The sequence below is a fragment of the Peromyscus eremicus genome, chromosome 6, assembly GCF_949786415.1.
Source record: "Peromyscus eremicus chromosome 6, PerEre_H2_v1, whole genome shotgun sequence".
Classification (NCBI taxonomy): domain Eukaryota; kingdom Metazoa; phylum Chordata; class Mammalia; order Rodentia; family Cricetidae; genus Peromyscus; species Peromyscus eremicus.
Genome location: NC_081421.1, coordinates 83,435,702 through 83,450,662, shown reverse-complemented (window position 1 = coordinate 83,450,662; position 14,961 = coordinate 83,435,702). Strand labels below are relative to the sequence as shown.

General features: G+C 37.5%; 1 long non-coding RNA gene across 1 annotated transcript in view; it reads left to right on the top strand.

Annotated features, from left to right (window-relative positions):
- LOC131912655 (uncharacterized) overlaps window positions 1-14,961 on the top strand; it is a 98,200-nt gene that overhangs the window by 68,926 nt on the left and 14,313 nt on the right. Inside the window, exon 4 of the long non-coding RNA XR_009379665.1 lies at window positions 254-320. This is a non-coding gene — a long non-coding RNA (uncharacterized LOC131912655). The remainder of the gene's footprint in view (window positions 1-253; window positions 321-14,961) is intronic.

Below are 14,961 nucleotides of genomic sequence, written 5' to 3'. Positions count from 1 at the left end.
TCTAAAGATGGAACCATTTTCAGGGCCCCAATCCTATAACTGGGCAGCCTGTAAGACCTAAGAGAGGTCTCCTATTCCTTATTCTCCCTCTCTGTTTTTGATCCAGCTGGGATCTCCCACTCACCCAAGCTCTCTTTCCCTCGACCCTCGCCCTTCACTACCCCCACTCATGTCCAGGCTGTTCATGTAGATCTCATTCCATTTCTCTGTCGTTGGGCGATCCCTGTGTCTTTCTTGGGGTCCTGTTTTCCAGGTAGCCTGCCTGGTGATGCGAGTAGCAGTCCAGTCATCCTTGTTCCACATCTAGTATCCTGTTATGAGTGAGTACATACCATGTTTGTCTTTCTGAGTCTGGGATACCTCACTCAGGATGACTTTCTCTAGATCCATCCATTTGTCTGCAAACCTCATGATGTCATTGTTTTTCTCTGCTGAGTAGTATTCCATTGTGTATATGTACCACATTTTGTTTATCCATTCTTCAGTTGAAGGGCATCTAGGTTGTTTCCATGTTCTGGCTATTACAAACAACGCTGATATGAACATAGCTGAACAAGTGCTCCTGTGGTGTGGTTGAGCATTCCTTGGGTATATGCCCAAGAGTGGTATAGCTGGATCTTGGGGGAGATGGATTCCCAATTTTCTAAGAAATCGCCATATTGATTTCCAAAGTGGTTGTACAAGCTTGCATTCCCACCAGCAGTGGAGGAGAGTTCCCCTAGCTCCACATCCTCTCCAGCATAAGGTGTCTTCAGTGTTTTTGATCTTAGCCATTCTGACAGGAATAGGAGACCATGGTAAATGAAGACCACATGAGGATAGGAAGAGACAAGGTGCTAGAGAGGCCCACAGAAATCCACAAAGATACCCCCACAACAGACTGCTGGCAATGGTCGAGAGACAGTCTGAACTGACCTACTCTGGTGATGGGATGGCCAAACACTCTAGTTGTCGTGCTAGAAACCTCATCCAACTACTGATGGATCTGGATGCAGAGATCCATGACTAGGCCCCAGGTGGATCTCTGGGAGTCCAATTAGCGAGAATGAGGAGGGTTTATATGAGAGAGAATTGTTGAGACCAAGGTCGGATAAAGCACAGAGACAAATAGCCAAACAAACGGAAACACATGAAATATGAACCAATGGCTGAGGGGTCACCAACTGGATCAGGCCCTCTGAGTGGGTGAGACAGTTGATTGGCCTGATCTGTTTGGGAGGCATCCAGGCAGTGGGACCGGGTCCGGTGCTCATTGCATGAGTTGGCTGTTTGAAACCTGGGGCCTATGCAGGGTCCCTTGGCTCGGCATGGGAGGAGGGGACTGGACCTGCCTGGACTGAGTCCACCAGGTTGATCTCGGTCTGTGGGGAAGGCTTTGCCCTGGAGGAGATTGGAATGGGGGGCGGGCTGGGGGGAAGGTGAGGGGGGCGGGAGGGGGGAGAACAAGGGAATCTGTGGCTGATATGTAGAACTGAATTGTATTGCAAAATAAAAATAAAAAAAAAGACCTAAGAGAGGACTACTATAATTATTATGCTAAATGGAATAGTATTAAATTGACTCCTAATGACTTATCATTATACTCATAGATCAGTGAATCTTTCAGCCTTCATCAGAGTCTTCCTTTTGTGGTAGATGGCAGTTAACCCAGAGAGCTACATACAACTGTTGAAGGTTCAAGACTGTATAGTTCTAGACTCTATAGGACATCTATATTATACCCCTCCTCCCAAGACTCACGGATCATTTGTAAAGAGGGAGCAAAAAGATGATAAAAGCCAGAGATAGTGGGTGGCTCTACTGGACATGACAGGAGAGTTTTACATGTGATCCCACAGCAAAGAAGACAGCATGTGCAAGAGCTGACACAAACCTGACAAATCCAAGCATGGTGAGGGGGAGTGGGCACCAAGACCAACCCAAATGAAGAGCTGTGAATGAGTGGTAGCTGTTGCAAGATGGAGAAGCAGTTTTCTTTAAGAGAGTAGCCCCTGGTAAAGGAACCATGCTCCCATGCAAGGCTACATATCCAGGATTGCAGAAGCAGTACAATTTGGACTTAATGAGCTAAAGAATAAAAGGAAACACAGGGGGATGATTGTGGGAAAAGCAGGGAAGGGGGTGAATATTATCAAAGTATATGGCACAAAAATTCTCAGAGAACTAATAAAAGTTATGAAGCAATAATTTATAAATTGTAATGAGTGGGTGGAAGAGCAGAAAGGAGATTCATGGTGTAAAGAAAAGAAAAGCTTTTCAGGAGAGGCAGGGATTCTGCTTCATTGTTGAACTTAAAAGCTGTTCATGCTGTATCACTGCAGCAGCAAATTCATCTTCTTTTGAAGTCTTGTATATCTTCTATCTTTCTCTCTTCCTTTATCATAAATAACTTTGCCTGAAGTACAAATGCTCTGCTGAACACTAACAGAGTTACTGTGAGCAGCATCCTAATGTGTTTTCCAGGCCACATCTGCAGAGGGTAAAGTTTTTAACACTTAAATTTATGGTTTTCAAAACTGATATTTTTATATTAACCTATTGTCACAGAAAATAAATCTGGCTAGAGCCTTAATCTATAAAGGTATAGGCATCTGATATATAATGAATTAAGCCAGTTTTCAGGTATTAAAAAGTTTAAAGTTTTTTAGTGTGACAGTACCAATGGCTACACAATATTATATTTTTGAGAATATGGATTTAGGGTCTATATAAAATAAAAGGCAGTGTATTTGTTCAATACTGATTTTTACCCTAAAGTACATTTATTAAAGAAATGCTGCATTAGGTAATCATCCAGAATTCGATTCAGACAAACATTGACTGAACACCTGAAAGGACTTTCTTTATAAAATGGACAAGATAATGCAAACCTGATGGAAATTTGTTTTCTTTTCTGACATTTCACACTTCACAGGAGAAGCCAAGATATATGGACAAATACAAATCAAATCAGTTGATTTCAAGAATAGACTGAAAAGAAGATAGATAGATAGATAGATAGATAGATAGATAGATAGATAGATAGATAGATAGAGATAATAGATAGATAGATAGGTACATACATACATATATAGATACATAGATGACAGATAGATAAAGATAATTGAGGCAGAATGGAGGTTATTGATTCCATAACCTAGAAGATGGTCATCTAAAGCATCATTGGGAAAGAATAGGGCTCAGTAAAGCTTCTAAAGAACAACTGGTATAAATTGAAATGGTACATTTTTCAAATCATTCCTCTTTTATATTTTTTCAATCATGGCTATTCTGTACCTGCTATTTATCTCACAGGAATAAGAGCCATGTGTTTTCATGAAACTCAAACTATCATGCAGTTATAAAATAGCATACTTATTGTTATATCATTAGTATTACTCTGTCACCAGTACCAAGACTTTGTGAAGTTTACAAAAGCCCTGCTGATGATTCTCTGACAACCTTGACATCTGGGAGAGAAAGACAGTAAGCTCAGGATACTGGAAGCAGACAATGCAAAACAAAAGATAATTAGCTATCACATATGAACTTCCATACTGACTACATAGATGAGCAACAGTTTGTCACTGTTCATGTACCTCTGTATCAGAGGACCTGGGATGCTGGCCAGCATCCTCTGGATACCCGGTCCCCGTGTAGAAAGTATAGACCATGATTTCCTGTCATCATTGCTGCTGCTACTGTTGTTTTGCCTCATTTTAGTGCCTCCCTCTACAGCCCCTGCAGGCCTCAAATTTGTGATCCTCCTGCCTCAGCTCCCTAAGTGGTAGAAAAATAGATGTATATGTCTGTCTATGTATATAAATGCCAAGACATTTTAAACATAAAAATAGACAATTATGATCACCTACATCTCAAAACAATCTGTGTTACCTCAAAGGAGAGGAGTGTTGATTGGAACAGGGCAGGTAGGATGCATACATTACATACACCCAATCATAAGCTGTAGGAGTTCCCAAAGTCAAATTCATGTTCAAAGATGAGATTACCCAGAGCCAAGATCAAGCAAACAAAACAAATAACAAACAAAGAAAAACATGTCAAATCTAAGTATACTCTGAGGAGATCTGTATATAATTGCTTTCAAACCCACCTCACATAACCTCACTGCTTCTGGGTGGAATATAATAGTCCAGCGAGGTGATCAGCCCTCAGATGGGCAAGGTCCTTTTCAGGGTATTAACAAAGTCAATTATCAAATGGTAATCAAAGAGTGCAGTATACATTCCCAGTGTGTCTGACTTGTCCAAGAGAATGCCTTAGGTATTTAGAATATTGGGCCAAACGTGCGGAAAGAGATTCAGAAAAGGAACTGAGAAAATAAAGATTTTTTTAAAAGGGTAGGAAACAAAATACAAAAATATCAAAGAGTAGAGTGATTGTTAACTTAATAAATAATGAGCATCACAAAACATGCATTCATTGAGGAACCACTAAATATACCACAACAGTCACAGATATCATCCTGATTTTACAACTGAATAATAAATACAGCACCTTAAAAATACGAAACTGCCAAGATAAATGAAAAAGTGAGGAAGCCAGCACATGCTGACCTCTGGCCTTGCAGCTTCCCTGCCTCTGGGAGAGAAGACAGTGTGATCAGGCAGCACAGGAGAGGTAGCAACAGCACACAGAAGCACTAAATAATGGATATCCTCAAGAGCTTTTGTAGAACCTGTGAAACTGCCATGGGCCAGTGAAGAGGTTTTAGAAACCTTAAGGGTCTTGTGGCAACCAGGAGAAAGCTAGAAAAGAAATTGGTAATAAATCTTTCAGTACCCTGGACTGGGCTACCAGATAAGGACTTTATCCACTTTAGGGGAAGAGCATTTGTTCCCTTGCTAAAATATTCATATTCAACTCATATTCAACGTATTAATGAAATCAGATCCAGTCTGAGAAAAGCAGACCGATATCATCCCATTCAAAACCACTTACTTGTTTAACTCTGGCTAGCAGATTAGCATACATTGATCGACAGAACATTTTTGCCTGGAATTTTTGAAACGCTTTGCAAATGGTTAAACGGAGAGCCTTTATTGATCATAGGTACTGCTAATGTAAATGGAGGGATGCTGAGGCGGCACTACTGTCTACAATAGGATGTAGTTCACAATGCTAGAGCCTCATCCCCCATCAAGCCTTCAGCTCACTGTGCAGCCGTTATCTGTACATGCTGACACATGTAATATAACGTTCTCACTTTGCCACAGCTGGAGCAATTGCTTGACAATTTGATTACAGTTTCCTGTCAGCTCATGCACAGAGTATTTCTACAAGTTTTCAGCAATTGCAAAATATTTTGATTTTTAAATGATAGTAATCCATGAGTCAAAATAAATATCTACAGGATATTGATTTCTGATCACAAATGAAGATCTCCATAAAGAAATCATTGTGAATGCTTCTGGGTTGTTATACATCTCATCAAGTTAAACATAAAGGTTGGGCTGAGGGAACTACTGAAGGGGCAGGCTTAGGACAAAAGAGTCACCATGTGCTCAATATCCTGGTGGGGATAATTGAATTACTACTCTACTTGTCTAAAATATAATATGTCTGTCACTGTCATTCAGAAACACTTTTCTTCTTTCCAACAGCTAAAGATTCTTGGGTACATGTACAAATTTCATATGAAATGGAACTAAACAGTGAAATGTCATCATTTATTATACCAGTTATCTCTGATTTATACATCACATGTATATATTTAAATGATCCAACCTCAATTGCTAAAGGTCATTTCTACATGTGGGATATTTTTTTTCCTTTACTATAACATGGAATGAGACTTTTTCAATATATGAGTATGCTTGGCCCTCTTTGGCCTCTAATAGAGATGTGAAATAGGATTTGTCTTGAATTATTGACCTTACCCCAGGAAATGAGAATGTGCCAAGAAAGAACTTCACATTTCTTTCTGTTGCTGCAAAAATCAGTCATTCAAATAGTTAGTACAGGCATTTTAGGCCCGTCTACATAATGGTGGTTCTCCCACAGAATAATAGAAAACTGAAATTATTTCCACAAATGAACAAGATAAAAATGAGTATAAGATCAGACTGAAAAATCATGGACTTATAAATGGAGGAAAATGTTCTAAAATGAAAACCTATTACTATAGCCCTGGAGCTAAAGGTAATTTATAGGTAGACCAGTAAAGCATGTGTACCTCAGTAACATGATCAATCATCTTACCTGGAGTCTAGCCACTAAGCAATGCAATGCTCTAGTATGAATCTAGAGACTTTTTCAAGCAGCTGATAGTCAAATAGCTTTTAATGACTTCTACTTTTAGACAATAGCCAGGGATATTTAAATATATAACTTGCCCTGTGTGTCTTCCAGAGTCATCATGCACACAATCATGCTGACTTTGCTTCTATTCCAAACAGGGGAGACAAAACAGTTACACCTGGCCTTGGAAAACATAAAATGCTTGCAAAGAAATTATTGGTCAATGACATGTACTTTCAATTTTATAATCAACCATAATTTGTACACAATGAAACCATAATTTTCATAAAATACTGTGAACTTTGAAAAGCGCAACCTTGTACCCACCAGAGTGGAAAGAATAATGCAGTAATTCCACAAATCCCTTGTTTCTCTTCTCCAATAAGCCTCTTCAAAATCACTCAGGTCCCAGAAATTATATTCTCATCGTTGTGTCTTTTCCAGAGTGGCACACGAACAGAATTGGCCAGTAGATAGACTTTTGTCTATGAAATAACTACCAACAGTATCCCAAACTTATCCAAGTACGTATTAAATTTTTAAAAATATCCTGCCACCCTATTTTCAGAAATGGCTTCACTGTTTTACGTTCTTGTAAGTAGAATACATTAGTTTTAATAAGTCCACTTCTTTTAGCAGTTGGCATCATTAGTTTTGTGGGGTTTTTTTAGCTATTCATAGTAATTTTTCCCAATATCTAAAAGTGTTAAATCTCTTTTCATCTGCATAAAAGTTGGTTCAATGTTTGTTCAACTATTTTGCTCATTTGAAAACTTGTGTTTATAGTTTGTTATTATTGTCTTATGATAGTTTTTAACATAAGATGTACACCAGGCCTCTCTATTTATGAAACTGAAATAATTTCTACTTAACACCTTATTTTAACACTGTTAATAGTGTCAAACATAAAACAAAAGTCTCCATTTCAGTGAAATTAACTTATCAATCTTCTTTTTTTATATACATTATACTTTTAGTTTGGAATCTAAGCAATCTCTGCCTAAACCAATGTCAATTTTTTCTCTTTTCTTCTTAATGATATAGGGTAGTCATAACATCGTATCAAATACATTAACACTGGTGCAATCTTAGTGAAATAAGAGACAATAGCAGACAATAACTTATTTAACAATTTAGAAGAATGTTAGGAGCCTTCAGTATTTTTCATATTTATGAATTCTGGAATCATGTATGTTCTGTTCTATAAACTATAGCAATAGTCATTTATTGATTAATTTATCAAAAAGTTGTTAGATATTTCTGTTATGTTTCAATTACTTTATTTAATAGTTAAAATATACTTCTTTCAAGGAGAAAGAGAAAAAGTAGAGGGATGGAAAACAACAGGAATCTCCCTTCCCCTTTGTGCAGTAGCCACACAGGCAGAATCACTCGGATGCCACTGCTTTGGAACTAATGAGTTTATTGAAGCCTTCCAACCTCCAAGAGAAAGTTTGCATAGTAAACAGGTGTTAATTTCTCTCTCTTTTTTTTAAATTTTTAACTTATTTATTTTACATCCTGGGCACAGTTTCCCCTCCCTTCTCTTTTTATAGTCCCTTCCCAACTCCTCTGTTCCCACCTCCCAATCCATGCCTCCTCCACTTCTTTTTAGAAAAGGCTATGTCTCCCACAAGTATCAACAAAACATGGCATATCAAGTCATAGTAAGACTAAGAACCTCCCCATGTATTAAGGCTTGGCAAAGAGACCCAATATGAGTAGGGTCACAAACGCCAGTAAAAAAGCAAGAAAAAGATTTGGAGACAGCCCCTGTTCCCACTGTTAGGAATCTCACAGGAGGACCAAGCTACACAACTGGAACATAGAAACGGAGTGCCTAGGTCAGTCCCATGCTGACTGCCTGGTTGTCAGTTCAGGTTCTGTGAACACCTATGAGCACAGGTTAGTTGATCCTGTGAGTTTTCTTGTGGTGTCCTTCATCCCTCTTGTTCTTACAACACTTTCTCCCCCTCTTCTGTAGAATTCCTCCAAACTCTTCCTAGTGTTTGGCTGTGGGTCTGTATCTGTTTCCATCAGTTGCTGGATGAACCCTCTCTAATGACAATTGGACTAGGCACTAATCTAGTCACAAAAGATGACCAGTTGTTCAGACTACATATTCACTATTGCTAGGAGTCTTAGCTGGGGTCATCCTTGTAGATTGCTGGGAGATTTCTTTATACCAGGTTTTTACCTGACGCCAAAATGTACCCCCTTTCCGGTAGTCTCCTGTACTCTCCCCTACCCAATGACCACCTGATTGTTCCCATCCCCACTTGACTTCAGTGCACATACAAAATCTCTTCTGTTTCCCCTTCCCAGGGAGACCCTGGCATTGCCGCCCCTGCAACTCTCTTTGTTACCTAGTCTCTCTGGGTTTGTGAATTGTAGCATAGTTATCCTTTATTTTATAGTTAATATCTACTTATGTGTGAGTACATACCATGTTTGTCTTTCTTGGTCTGTGTTACCTCACTCAGGAAGATTTTTTTTTCTAGTTCCATCCTTGTGCCTTCGAATTTCCTGGTGTCCCTGTTTTGACTTCTGAGTAATACTACATTGTGTAAATGTATTACATTTTTTATCCGTTTCTTGGTTGAGGATATCTAGATTGTTTGCAGTTTCTGGATATTACAAATAAAGAAGCTATGAACATAGTTGAATAAGTGTCCTTGTGATATGATTTAACATCCTTTGGATATATGTCAGAGAGTAGTATAACTGGGTCTTGTGGTAGGTTAAGTCCCTGTTTTCTGAGAAATCACTACACTGACTTCCAAAGTAGCTTACAAGTTTGCATTCCCACCAGCAATGGAGGTGTGTTCCCCTTGTTCCATATCTTCTCCATCATGAACTGCCACTTGTGATTTTGATCTTAGCTATTCTGACAGGTATAAGATGGAATCTCAGTGTTTTGATTTCCATTTTCCTGATGGCTAAGGATATTGAACATCTCCTTAAATGTTTCTTGGCCATTTGAGATTCTTCTGTTGAGAATTCTCTGTTTAGATCTGTACCCCATTTTTTAAATTGTATTATTTGTTTTGTTGATACCTAGTTTATTGAGTTTTTATATATTTTGGAAATTAGCCCTCTGCCAGACATGGGGTTGGTGAAGATTTTTTTTTGTTGTAGAATATTATTTTAAGATGTGTTACTTTTGTTTATGTTGCATTTGTATCACTCTGTGAAACTATGGTACTTTGCCTGTCTAAAACACCTGATGGTCTAATAAAGAGCTGAATGACCAACAGTGAAGCATGACAGAGAAATAGGCAGGACTGGCAGATAAACAGAAGTAGAAATCTGGGAAGAAAAGGAGAAAAGAAGAAAAGAGCAATAGAACAAGGAAAGGGGGATGTCAGGCGCCAGCCACTCAGCAACACAGCCACACAGAGAGCCATAGAGTAAGCGTGAAAGTAAGACATACAAAAGTAAGAAAAGGAAAAAGCCCAGAGGCAAAAGGTAGATGGGATAAATTCAGGTTAAGAAAAGCTGGCTAAGAAATAAGCCAAGCTAAGGTCAGGCATTTATAAGTAAGAATAACACTCCCTATATGTATTTATTTGGTAGCTAGGTGGGGGGGGGGGGGGCTCCAAAGAGCCCAAAGAGTAATAACAATCACCTACACATTTCCTATTCTGTAGGCTGGTGTTTTGTCCTATGAGCAGTGTCCTTTGACTTTCAGAAGCTTCTCAGTTTCATGAGGTCCCATTTATTGTCACTCTTAGTCCCTGTGTTATTAGTGTTCTATTCAGGAAGTTGTCTCCTGTGCCAATGCATTCGAAATTATTTCCCACTTTCTCTTCTATCAGATCCAGTGTACATGGATTTATGTTGAGGTCTTTGGTTCACTTGGGCTTGAGTTTTGTACAGGGTGGTAGATATAGATTTTTTTTTCTTCTACATGCTGACATCCAGTTATAATAGCACCATTTGTTAAAGATGCTTTATTTTTCCCATTGAATAATTTTGGCTTCTTTGCCAAAAATTGCATGTCCATAGGTGTGTGGATTTACATCTGGGTTTTCCATTCAATTCCATTGATCCATTTGTCTGTTTTATACCAATACCATGTGGTTTTTATTGTTATAACTCTGTAGTAGCGATTGAAATCAGGGATGGTGATACCTCTAGAAAATCTTTTATTGCACAGGATTGTTTTAGTGATCTTGGGTTTTTTGTTTTTTCATATGAAGTTTAGTATTGTTCTTTCAAGATCTTCAAAGAATTGTATTGAGATTTTAAAGGGGATTGCATTGAATCTTTAAAATGTCTTTGGTAAGATGGTCATTTTTACTATGTTAACCTTGCTGATCCATGAGCATGGTAGATCTTTCCATTTTCTGATATTTTCTCCAATGTCTTCTTCAAAAACTAGAAGTTCTTTTTGTGAGGTCTTTTACTTGCTTGGTTAGAGTTACACCAAGATATTTTACATTATTTGAAGATATTGTAAGGGGTGTTGAATCCCTGATTTCTTTATCAGCCCATTTATTGTCATTTATTGTCTGTATATAGGAGGGCTACTGATATTTTTTAGTTAATCTTGTATCCAGTGGCTGTAGGAGTACCCTGGTAGAGTTTTGGGGGTCGCTTATATATACTATCATATCATCTGTGAATTAAAAGAATGCCTAATTTCAAGCAGCTGTGAAAGTGTAGGAGACAGTGTGGAAAAAAAAGACTCTGTCCTTTACTGTTGGGAATGTGACGTCTGACCAGTGATTACTGGTTATAATTACAACGGTACAATTAAGGGGCTACTAGTCATTGATGTTAAAAACTCCTCCCTGTCAGGCTAATATTATTTCCAAGGAATTTCAAGAGCCTGGACTCTTTTCTCTACTCTTAATCACTTTGTTGATTTTTTTTCTCCTTTTGAAGATAAAAATTAAAGAGGAAGACAGATCTCTTTTGATGGTGCCTCCTTTAATGACACAAATAGAGAAAATAAGAAAGTTACCAAATCCAGGGAAAAGTGCAAGAAAACAAAGGTATGAAAAGACTTTATGTGGATGCCTCAAGCTGATCCTGGTTACAAACTCTAGGCAGAGTTTTCCCATCCCATTAGCCACTTCAAAATTACCACACTGAAGCTTATATTAATTATAAATGTTCAAACATTAGCTGAGACTTGTTACTAACCAGCTCTTACAACTTAACCCATTTCTATTAATCTATGTGCTGTCCCAAGGCTTTTGGTTTTTACCTCTATCCCATTTTGTGTGTTCCACTCACTCTCCATCTGGATGGTAACTCCTCTGACTTCGGTCTTTCTCATCCCATCATTCTCAGTTTGACTTTCCTGCCTAACTTCATCCTATCCAGCTATTGGCCTGTCAGCTTGTTTTTTAAACCATAGTGATATATAGTCACATAGCATACAGAAAGATTATTCCACAGCATACAACTATCAATAAATCAAACAGTCGGTATTCAAACAAACAAACGAATCTACCCATCCCTAGTTAAGTAAACAACTCAAACTTTATGATACCAATTGTATTCAAATGTTTAGTTTTCTACAACAAAAATAAGATACATACACATGTATATGCACACACACACACACACACACACACACACACACACACACATGCACACATGCCCATTTTCACATACACACAGAAAGTATGGTCCATTCAAAAAGTAAAATGTGAACCAACAAAACATTTCCCTCAGAAATGAATCCTTGATGACAAATCTATTAAACAGAAAAACTCTCTTAAAGATTTTAAGAAAACTAGAGGAAGATAAGGAGGAAGTTTTAAAAAAAATGGTGTATAAATAAAAGATGTATGTATCAGTAAGAAGACAGACACCCTGAAAATAAATCAAAGAAAATTCTGCAACTGAAATGTGCAGTAACTGAAAGGGGCTGTGTAGGAGAATCCTGAACAAGCATGTTTGAACAGACAGGAAAAAATCCATAATACTGTAGAGAAAACAATAAAATCTGTTATGTCCATGAAAAAAAGAAACAGAAAAAAATAAAAAAATGAAAGAAAATTGAGTAGAGCCTAAGGGACCCAAATGATAATAAGACTCTATCAAGCAGGCTAGTGAACATGCTGTGGGATTTACCAAAATAGGAGAAGGGGCTGAGAAGAATAAGAAATAATGAAAGAAAGAGTAGCTGAATAATTCTCAAATTTGATTTTAAAATTTAATATTAACATCCAATAAGCTCAACAAATTATAAAATGAACTCAAACAGATCCACACCAAATCAGATTGTAATCAGATGTCCTAGCTCATTCTAAGACGCCAGAATCTCCCTGACAGCAGAGTCACAAAAAGGTATCACAAGAACAACATTAAAGACTAACTTCCCATAGAGACAATCATGCAAGAATACTCAGTAAAATATTAGCAGACATTATTCAACTTCATTAATGTATATAAAATATATAATAACATTTCAGTACTCTTTCATGATAAAAACATCAACAAACAAGGACTACATCAAATACAAAAAGCCTACAGGAAACATCACACTGAGTTGAAGGAGATTTGAGGGCTTCCTCCCTGAGATTAGTAACAAGTCAAGAATAAGAATTTGTCAGTTCCACCGGGCGGTGGTGGTGCACGCCTTTAATCCCAGCACTCGGGAGGCAGAGGTAGGCAGATCTCTGTGAGTTCAAGGCCAGCCGGGGCTACAGAGTGAGTTCCAGGAAAGGCGCAACGCTACACATAGAAACCCTGTCTCGAAAAGTCAAAAAAAAAAAAAAAAAAAAAAAAAAGAATGTCAGTTCTATTCAACATAGTGGTAGAAGTTCTAGCCAGATGAATCATAAAATAATAAGAATGTTTTTTAAAACAAAAAATGGAATAGAGGAAATAAAATCATCATGGTTAACATATGATATTGTCTTAGATGTAGACAACTCTAAAAAGCACAGAGAAAAATACATTTATACTAATGATGAATTATATAAAGACAATTGAGTACAAAATTAATAAAAGTTAAGTTTCTACACACTAATAATAACTAATGGGAAAAGAAAGAATTCCATTTTCAGAGCATCAAGAAACAAAATTTTCAGGAATTAACTGAGAAGATAAACATTTTGAACACTGTAGAATATTGCTGGAATAAACTAAAAAAGGCATAAATGAATGACAACATGTTTCATGTTTGTGGTTGGAAGTAACAATATTAGGATATTGCTAAGTGTTAATACCACCCCCACATAATCTCCTGTTTCAAATCAACCTCACCCACATCCCAAGGTCATCTTTTTCAAAGGAATAAAACTCATTGTAGAATTTGTGTATAATGACAAGAGATCCCAGTGATCAAACTAATCCTGGAAAACAGAACATAAGAAGGCTGCAATACTCAGACTTGCTGATTTACAAATCCGGGAAAAAAGCTACAGTATTTAAAATCAATATGATACTGGACAGACACATAAACTATTCTGTTCTATACACTAATATAATAGAATAGGTCAGGAAAACTCATGACAAAAAAAAAGTTAGTCAGGATTGAATGTTTGTTTGCTTAACCAGAAACCAAGATCATTTAACAGGAAAATAAGAGCCTTTACAAAAAAAAAAAAGGGATACCCACATGGAAAAATGACGTTAAGTTCAAATACTATAACCAATATTTAACCCATAGTGATTCAAAGAATCAGATGTAAGATGTACAACAACTAACTCAGGTAATAAAATGGAATCATGTGATAACAGTATGGGGGCAGAGCAGTCAGTTCTCAGATATGATAATGTAGCCACAAGGGAAAATATTGGAATGTATAGAAACAGATCAAAGAAACAGAACCAGACAGCCACATTCTTACCTCTACAAAATCCTCAGCCTCAAGAGAGTTCTTGTTTCCCCACGCCTTATATACCTTTCCGTGTCCTGCCATATTACTTGCTGGGGTTAAAAAAGTGTATCCTTCCCAAACAAAGACATGAGATCTCAAGTGCTTGGATTAAAGGTGTGTGCCACCACTGCCTGACCTCTATATCTAATTTAGTGGCTGGCTTTTTCCTCTGATCCCCAGGCAAGCTTTATTGGGGTACACAATATATCACCACAATAAGGTGGTGGTTCTTAACCTGTGGGTCGTGACCCCCTCAGGGGTTACATATAATATAGTCCCATTTTGATTTATAACAGTAGGAAAATTATAGTTACAAAGTATCAACGAAATAATTCTATGATTGAGGTCACCATAACATGAGAAACTGTATGAAGGGGGTCCCAGGACTAGAAAGGTTGAGAACCACTGTGATAAGGAATATGCATTCAGGTATTTACAAAGAACTTCTGAAACTCAATAATAATTGTAGATGTAAATCAGACAAATGATTTGAATACTCATTTATCTGAAGAAGATGTGAAAATGGCCAACAGGCAAAAGACAATGCTCAACATCACATCATTAAGGAGGTACAAAGCAAAACTGTGATATAAAAACATCTAGCATAATGGATACTCTAAAAATACCATAAAATAGAGTGGCAAGGATGTGGAACATCCTTACATATAATGTGATGGATGTGTAACATGCTATAGACTTTTGGGGTGGTACTGGGCATCTTCACAAGTAAAGACAGAATTACTATTAACCACAGCAACTCCACTTCTAGATACCTACTCTAAAGAACTGACAGCAATGTCTCAGAGATATTTGTACATTAATGTTCATAGTAGCATCAACCACATAGCCAAAAGAAAGAAGTAAACTGTCCATGAAA